Below are 9570 nucleotides of genomic sequence, written 5' to 3' on the forward strand. Positions count from 1 at the left end.
GGTGTAGTGGATTCCCAATTCTACTTTCGGCGTAGGGATAGTGTTCTAGGTAGTGCCAGGTCTCCCTACTAGAGGTAGTGATGTCGGAGGCACACTTCGCAACCGAGTGCTGACGGAGAGGGAACAATGGCGAGCAACACAGTACATAAATGTGAGTATTCTTGCTTTAAAACTAGTGTTTCTTGATAAAATTCATGTGAAAGCATTGTTTTTACTGATATTCCATGTTGATAAAATATAAACACACGGTGAAGATGCTAACGTTAGCAATTGTTTGTTTATAAACTCTTGAGTATGCATTATTTCGACGATATTTCATGCTAATAAACTTTTAAGTTGTTAACTTTTAACAGTGAAGACGTTAGTTGTTTGTGTATTTCATGTGAAAAGTATTATTTCTTGCAAATAAAAAACGATGTTTAATTTGACGCTAATTAAGCATTATTTTCAACGATATTTCATGCTAATACACTTTTAAGAGTAACAGTTAAGATGCTATTGTTTGTGTATTTAATGTGAAAAGTATTATTTCTTGCACATAAAAACGATGTTTAATTCGACGCTAATTAAGCATTGTTTTCAACAATATTTCATTATACACTTTTAAGAGAAACAGTGAAGATGCCATTGTTTGTGTATTTCATTAATGCAAAGTATTTTAAGTAAATCATGTGTATTTGTGAAGACAACACTTGTCTTAACAGTTTACCACACATCACTCATAAAAGCAACACAATTGATCATTTCCAGATTATTTGAATGTCTGGATTATAATGCTATTGTTGCCATGTTCTCCAGGATGATGCAGAATGCCCCGAACCGGGTCCAGCACGTCGGGAGCTCCGACACCAACCACTCGCCTCAGGTCCAGCACGCCTGGATTCTGTCACCGGTCTCTCAGCCCTGCAACACCCTTATGGTACTTGGAGGAGGCACTAAGGAGGCATGAAGAGCAACAAAAAAAATCTGTCTTAGAAAATAAAGACAAAATGTAGATGGACTTTCTTTTTTGAGTGTTCTTCTATATATTTAAGCATTATTTTATTTAAGCACTATTGTTGTTTGGGTGTTGCACTTTATTTTGGTCCTGCATGTTAAATGTGTCAGATTGTTTGGTCAAATACAAGATTTGTTTTTACAAGTTCATACTGGTACAATAAATACAAATACAAATGTTAAATTATAAAAATTTTAATAAAACAAACACTTGGTGAAAATCCTGCTGTAGCTCAGTCTCCACGTTGAACCATAACTATAGTATGGGCAAGTTGAAGTTGTTTCTGCAGTTCACTGAGAGAACCAGTCTGAGGAGGAAAATTCACACACTATTAGAAATGAGCATCAAAAAGAATAGTTTGAGTAAAAGCTACTCAAAATAAGTTCAAATGACTTCATGTTTATGTAAGAGGGATGGTAAACATATTAACGATTGATAAACACAGCTACAATACGCTCTAAACATAGTTTACTACTGTTTTCATTCTTTTAGAAAAATAAACAGGTTAATAATCAAATAAATCTAAATCAAATAAATACTACCATTGTAGAGGACAGGAGAATTAAGTGTGGATTGTTGAATATCTGATATGTCCTCAAAAGCTGCACTAATTAATGAACTTATATCAGATAAAACCATTGACTTATTCTGCTTAACCGAAACCTGGCTGTCTATAGATGATTACGTATCTTTAAATGAATCAACACCACCCAGCCACACTAACTTTAATGCCCCTCGACGCTCTGGTCGAGGAGGTGGAGTCGCAGCCATCATCAACTCATGTCTGTCAACCTTTACTAGACCACAATGTGATTTCAACTCGTTTGAAAGTATTATACTTAGCATATCTAATACAACCTTGCGATCAGGTCAGTCACTTCTCTTTGTTGGAGTCTATCGTCCCCCTGGACCTTATTCTGAATTCTTGTCTGAGTTCCCTGAGTTCTTGACCAGCCTGGTGCTTAAATCAGATAAAGTGATTATTGTTGGTGACTTTAACATCCATGTTGATATGGTCCATGATAGCTTAGCTAACAGGTTTAACTCTATCCTGGAGTCATTTGGTTTCTCTCAGTATGTACATGAACCGACTCACTGTTTTAAGCACACATTAGATCTTGTCCTAGCATACGGACTTGAAATTAAAAATGTTATTGTCTCTCCTCAGAATTCAGTTCTTTCTGACCATCAATTAATAACCTTTGACTTCATTTTAAATGACCCAAGTCTACAGAGCAGGAGCACTCTCAAGAGAAGTCTGTCTGAAAGTGCCGTTACCAAGTTTATGGAAATAATTCCCTCAGTGCTCAGTAAAATGCCTAGCCTCAGTGTGTCAAGAAACTCTACCCATAGTCACCCCGACATTGATAACTTTGTGGGCAGTTTTACAGACTCGTTGCATAATACACTTGACTTAATCGCACCACTAACTCAAAAGACTGTTAACAGAAGTAGTCTTGCTCCCTGGTATACTCAGGAAACGCGTAAATTAAAAGAGGATTCTAGACGACTAGAGAAGAAATGGCGTTCATCAAAACATAATGAATTCTACCAGGACTGGCAGGATAAGTTAAAAATATACAAGGCATCTCTTCGGAAAGCCAGAGCCAGCTACTACTCATCACTTATAGAAGCAAATAAGAATAAGCCCAAGTTCTTATTCAGCACTGTAGCCAGGCTGACACGGAGCCATCAGTCCATTGAGCAGTCCATCCCTTCTCATCTTAGTAGCAGTGACTTCATGAACTTTTTTAATGAAAAAATTGTAACTATCAGAGGAAAGATTCAAGACCTCCTAGATTCTTCTAATACAACCAGTGCAGCCTCACCGGACACAGACACTATGACTGATACATATTTTGACTCCTTTCTACCAGTGAGTCCTCGACAGCTGTCCCAGGTTGTTTCCTCCTCAAAGTCCACAACATGTCTTCTCGATCCTATTCCCACATGGCTACTTAAAGAACTGTTCCCCTTACTTAGCACTTTCATACTTGAAATTATTAACTTGTCAATAACATCAGGCTATGTGCCTCAGATTTTTGAAGTTGCAGTAATTAAACCTCTGCTTAAAAAACCCACTCTTGATCCAGAGGTCCTCACTAACTATAAGCCTATCTCTAATCTTGTCTTCATTTCAAAACTTCTGGAGAAAGTGGTAACAAGTCAGCTCTGTGATTATCTCCAGGACAATGATCAATTTGAGGTGTTTCAGTCTGGTTTTAGGGAACACCACAGCACAGAGACCGCCCTGGTAAAAGTAAGTAACGACCTACTGATGGCCTCTGATCAGGGCAATGTTTCAGTTCTTGTTCTTCTAGATCTCAGTGCTGCATTTGACACTGTCGACCACCAAATCCTTCTACAGAGGCTAGAAAACCATATAGGCATTCGTGGAACTGCTCTTAACTGGTTTAAATCTTACCTGTCGGATAGAACGCACTATGTACATGTCAACCACCTCTCATCGACACACACTAAGGTCAGCTATGGTGTCCCACAAGGTTCTGTTCTTGGTCCAATACTATTCACAATCTATATGCTCCCACTAGGGGACTTGATTAGAAGACACTCTATAAACGTTCACTGTTATGCTGATGACACCCAACTCTACTTGTCCATGAAGCCAGATGAAAGAAATCAGCTAACACAACTACAGTCCTGTATTACAGATATCAAGTCATGGATGACCAAAAACTTCCTCCTACTGAACTCGGAAAAGACTGAGGTTTTACTAGTTGGTCCGCAACATCTCAGACAATCATTAACTAATGATCTAGCTTTACAAAATGGACTTGCTCCTGCAACTAGCACCACTGTAAAGAATCTGGGTGTATGCTGGGTGGAACAAACTACCGGCTTCAGTCCGGAGGGCAGACACCCTCTCTATGTTTAAAAACAATCTTAAAACCTTACTTTTCGATAAAGCCTATAACTAACTTAACTGTTTATCTTTAGCTGCTATAACTAACAAAACTGTTTATCTTAGCTGCTATAGGCTGAGAATGCTGGAGGAGTTTTAGACACCGAGCTCTGTATATCCTTCTTTTCTGCATTACATTCATCACCTGTGCAGTTTAAACCCACACCTTTTTATTTCTCTCCCGGAGCCCCAGGGCTCCACCTCCAGAGCTGCTGCTGATCCAGGATCTTCACCACGTCATCAGATCCCGAGTTCTCTCCAGCACCTCCATGGACTCTCCTACACTCTCCTCTTTTTTTTCTCACTATAATTTCCCTCTCCTCTCCTTATCCATCTGTCTACCCCCCCATCCTTCCTCCCAGCCGGTCAAAGCGGCAGGCCGTCAACAATGAGTCTGGTTCCGCTCGAGGTTTCTGCCTTCTAAAAGGAAGTTTTTCCTCGCCATAGCTCACTGTACAGCTCACTGTACAGTGTTTTGTTTCTTGCTCTTTGTTGAATTGCTGGGATCTATTTTTCCTTAATCAACTATAGTCTTATTTCAACTGTATAGTGTCTTGAGATAACTTTGTTATGATAAGACACTTTAAATAAAATTGAATTGAATTGAATTGAATTGAAGTAATGGAGGCTTATATTGACCATTGTTAGCTTGTAAATGTGGTCTTAGAAAATGCATACACATTCATTTACATCACAATAAGCTCCAAACTTTAGTTCACTAACGTTTGCATCTTTTAGGAAACAACAACAACAAAGAAACACGTTAAAATAGATCGCTTGTATTGACCATTGCTAGCACGTCTAGCATTCCGCTTACAATTGTGGTCGTAAAAAGTTCATAAACCTCAAAATACATCGATCAACACAATCACAATAAGCTCCAAATTTAGTTCAATACCGTGTGCATACTTTAAAAACAAAACAAAGAAACACGTACATCGCTGGTAGCGTTAGCGCGTATAAAACTTATTTTCAAGCAAAAACCTACCGTGAAAGTTTCTAACAGCACTTGGATGTTTCGATGATATCTTCTTCTCCGGATAGGTCGGCGACTTGTTGTAGAAAGACGATATATAACGATATAACGCCAGGAGCAAAGCCAGTGTTGTTGATGCAAGCAGGTTCCCAGTCGCTTCTGCTGATGTCAGCGGCAACGATTGATGACATAACGTAGGGTAGGCCGTGCCCAAATCTGAAGGGTGACGCGAAGGGCCTACCGGGTGGTGAAGTGGTAGTGCTAGGGGTAGTGGTAGTGGTAGTGCTAGTGGTAGGGCTCAAACTGAAGATCGGAATCGAGCCTTAGTGACGTTCATCAACATCAATTAACATTAAATAGTAGTAGAAGATGACATCATTTCTTGTTAGTGCGTAGCAGCAGTGTTTGATTTGAGATATACTATCTGTGGAGAATTAGTTACTAGTTAGTACGTACACTATCCTGATGCATACTAACCAGTGCACTAAGAGAAGTATGTGATTTGAGACACAGCAATGTAGTTTTCTGTCGAGTGCTCGCAGGTGGAGTTGATGAGAGGGGCTGGATGGGGATTATCAGATTATGACTAAATTCTAGAAGTGTTGAAGATTCTGATTAAATCTGAAAAGAGCTGCAGATCTCGGGTCTAGTCTTTCTACTTACATTTTCAGGAAAGTACAAAAGGATATGTAAGAGATCCGCCGTCATCTCAGGGAACAAGGCAGCGACGTTTAAACAAACAAATCCATTAAGTGGATAATAGGTTAGCAAATACGTGAAAATTGGCTAACAGCTCAAATGTTTTACACGTAGTGCAGAGGTCATTGCATATGCTTAGGAGAAATGTAGTGGGTTATTCAAATTATTAAGGTCTTACTGTAAAATATAAATAACGTCTAAAGGAACTTGGAATTGTCTTGTTTCCCAAAACAACCAAGAAATTGATGGAGTTTATGAGATCAAAGGATAACTATGACCACCCAACTGTCAAATTTAAAGATTAGAAGCAAAATATTGTTTACTCAATAGTAAAACAAAACCATGGGAAAAAACACTAGCAGAGGGAACTAAAAGTGTTCGATACATTTTTAAGAAAAGCTCAGAGGAAACAGGGCAATAACAGAGAGAAACAAAGATGTTTTGCAGAAGATGGAACGATCAGACACCACGGTCTGGATCCAATCATTCATGTAGAAGCCGTTCATTGCAAATTAGTTCCAGTTGGAAACCATTAACCTGTCAAGTGAACAAGATAAAAGGAAGATACAAAGACTGATCTGAGCCTCAGAATCATAGTTTAGCCTCAAATAGACATACTGTAATTTCATTTCTGTTTTGTTTTTGCAGAATATCAGACAATAAACAGAAGCTAAAATAACTTTATTGGTGGATTTGCTTTACCTACAAGCCAAAATTTAGGGCATCAAAACACTGCATATTATAGACCTACAGTTACTTTCGGCAATCTACTCGTTCTCTCTTGTCTTGTTTCAACATTCCTGTGCAACTCAAGGCAGCTGTACAAGGGCAACATAACGTACCATGATGCAATGCTCTCTGACTCTGAATGCGATCTGGTGCCTCAAACCAAACTGGTTGCGTAAACCTGCCAGACTCTGAGTTGTCACTTTGTCTCTTGCATGTTTAGGTGAAGTGCTATTTTTTCCCAGGCGTGGAATACATTATTCACGTATTGTGTCGTCTCACTGGGATGAAAACATTTCCTGTGCAGGCGCGTCCTGATGATGTCGAGTAAGGTTCATTGCTTATTGAGTGGAAAACTTCATTTAAACTCTTTCGAAATACACTTTCATTTATACATTCAGCCACTGCACCATCGCCTCTCGTCTTCTCTCCAGAGAAGCTCCTTAACAGCCTGTTGTGTGTCAGTATCAGGGACAAGGACTGAACTCGGTAATTTAATTTCATGACAGTGAAGGTTTTTTGCGATGGCTGAGAAGCACTTTAGATGTATTCCATGAAAAAAAAAGATAGCCTGGGTTTTGCATTAGAGACAGATTGTTCATTTTACAGTCTCTGCTCCATTCAACAATTAAGCGTCAGTAAATGAATATGGACTTTGATTCTTTTCATCTGCTGAAGCTCATCATTCTCTGACTGAACCTTTACATGAGAGCGACATATGCTTTTACAGAGACTATTAAAGAAATCAGAAGGATGTTGCTGAACAATTCAACCCAACATTGAACCTCAACTCTGTCCCCGTTGTTACTTTTCTGTCAGGACTGAGCCTCAAATAGAGACTTTCCTCTGTTCGTATTGAACTACAATAGAAGTCATTACGTTTTTCGTATTCATTATCTTATATTTGCTTGTAGAAAAACAAACTCCAGAGAAAAAGATTTGTTTGCCCCAAATCCAGAGTTGCCTCACATTGGGCTAGAACCTATGACCTCTGCTAGTCAGTTAGTTAAATGTTTTATTATAATTTGAGGAATAGGAAAACTGTTTAAATATATATATATATATATATATATATATATATATATATATATATATATATATATATATATATATATATATAAAAGGGGTGAAGGGGAAACAAAAAGATTTTGGCAATGTTTTTTTTTCTACTTTTGAAATTATCATCCAAAAATAAAACCTGGATCATTGACTGTCACTTGTTAAACATTCGCTAAAGACAGGATATTTCCTCGCTGCTTGATATTCCTTTTTTCCCTGAATTATTTTGTAGTCCTATTTTTAGTGTTCGCGGGAGGGAATTTGATTGAGTAGATACTTTGTTAAAAACGATTTACCTCTCATAGTAGTTTATATTTTCTTGCTATATAATGAAAAACATTTTCTTGATTCGCTTAATGTAATACATATTTCAGTTGCCAACAGTTGTGCTTAGTTTATTTGAAAAACTATGTCTATGCAAGTAATTGTGATAACTTTGAAAAAAAAAAAAAAAAAAAAATGAATTTCAAAAATAAACTTGACTTTAAAGCACTTTAAAGCAGTTTTTTTTTAGCTGCCATCTTTTTTTAATCAATGTATGACTGAATTCAGTTTGTAATGTTTCGTGTAAAATACTTAATGAAAAACAAAAGTGATGCCATGGGTCTATTTCCTGCGACGTTACAGTGTAACAGTGATCCATTGCTTCTCCCTGGTTGCCTGGATGTAAAAGCACTTATTTTCTTACATTTTTTCATTGAATTGTTTACACAGAATATTTACATTAATTTTTTTTACATGTTGAGACTTAAACTGTATTTATTCATGCGTTGAAATTAACATTCAAAGTTGGATGGCACACATTTACTTGCATAGAAATCCAGGATAATTCTAGAAAATCGTAAAAAGAAAACTGAGGATTTGGCTTCGAGGCAGCATCATGAGAAATAGATTAAATGCTTCTAAAAAATTATATACTTTACATCTCAATTAGCCAAATGTGAATTGTGAGAATAGTGTCAAACCATTTATTTTCTATTTCAATAATTACAACAGGGATTAAGGTTATATTTGGTTATTTAATTTTCTACCTTTTTCTTTAAATACAGTCAAATTTCAGACACGTTTCTCCTTGACTTGAAGTGGAAGCCACTCCTCTAGAGGCTCTGTCAGTTATCCTCTTGCCCGGGTCGTAACATTTCTACTCTCCGTAAATATGTCATTAAAGCCATGGATTGGCCTCAACGTTATAGACTGCTTATCCACCGCTGGTCTCGAATTTAATATGTCTAGGATGGTAAACCTTCATCTAGACCCGGGGGGAGCAGGCAAAGCTCTGCATACCATAATAAATCAATTGTATGTTTTTCATAACAGCGATATGTCCCTTACAGGATGAAATATCATTTTCAATTAAAGCAAAGGGCAATATTGGAGTCAGTGATCGGACGTGACGGTTGGATGAAACAACTCTCATGTTGGGTAAATATTCATGCTCCACCTGATTGAGAGCAGCCTCAGTCTACACTCGTACCTGAGGGAAGAGTGAGGGGCTTTAACATGAGCCTCCTGTTGTACAATATTTAACCCCTTCCTGAAGATTTTTTTTTTTTCCACCTCTGACCATTTCTGCACGATGACTCCTCATTTCATCAATTTATCCATTACTTGTGACAGTTCGATAACTATCCGGTTAATAGGTATGTCACCAGTGATTAGTTGCAGTCAAGGTTGAAAGTAATCCCTCAAAGAAAAAGGGAATCAAAGGGGCTGCGATGGTGCAGGCTTGATGTCAAAGAACAGAAAAGCTCTGTGTCAAAAAGCGTGTCCTTTAAGGCTCATTAAACCCTGCTGGAGCGTCAGGCGAGTGGACAGAAGGCTCACAGGTCGGCACAAACACGAGGAAGGGAAATATGATGCAGCCCACCGATGACAGTGTACGTTAGAAGTGTGTTGCTTTTCCTACACGCTTGATTAATGAGAACGATCCCGGCGGGGGAGCCGGGAGGAAAGGGGAAGAGCAGAGTATTTTCTATAAGGACAGTGCTAGAGACGGAAAATCAATTACAAAAGCAGTTTTTTCCTCAAAACGGTTTTACTTCCTCATAGCATTTCAAACAATGACTCAGAAATGTTTAGTTTCTATGGAGACTCTGGTGTCGGTTTCCTTGACGCAAGTTATTGAATGAATGAATGAATCGTTTATTTTGGGCAATACAGTTTGGGTCACATTTTATCATTTCATTATAG

Source organism: Callionymus lyra, chromosome 13 (assembly GCF_982586985.1).
Source record: "Callionymus lyra chromosome 13, fCalLyr1.hap1.1, whole genome shotgun sequence".
Lineage (NCBI taxonomy): Eukaryota > Metazoa > Chordata > Actinopteri > Syngnathiformes > Callionymidae > Callionymus > Callionymus lyra.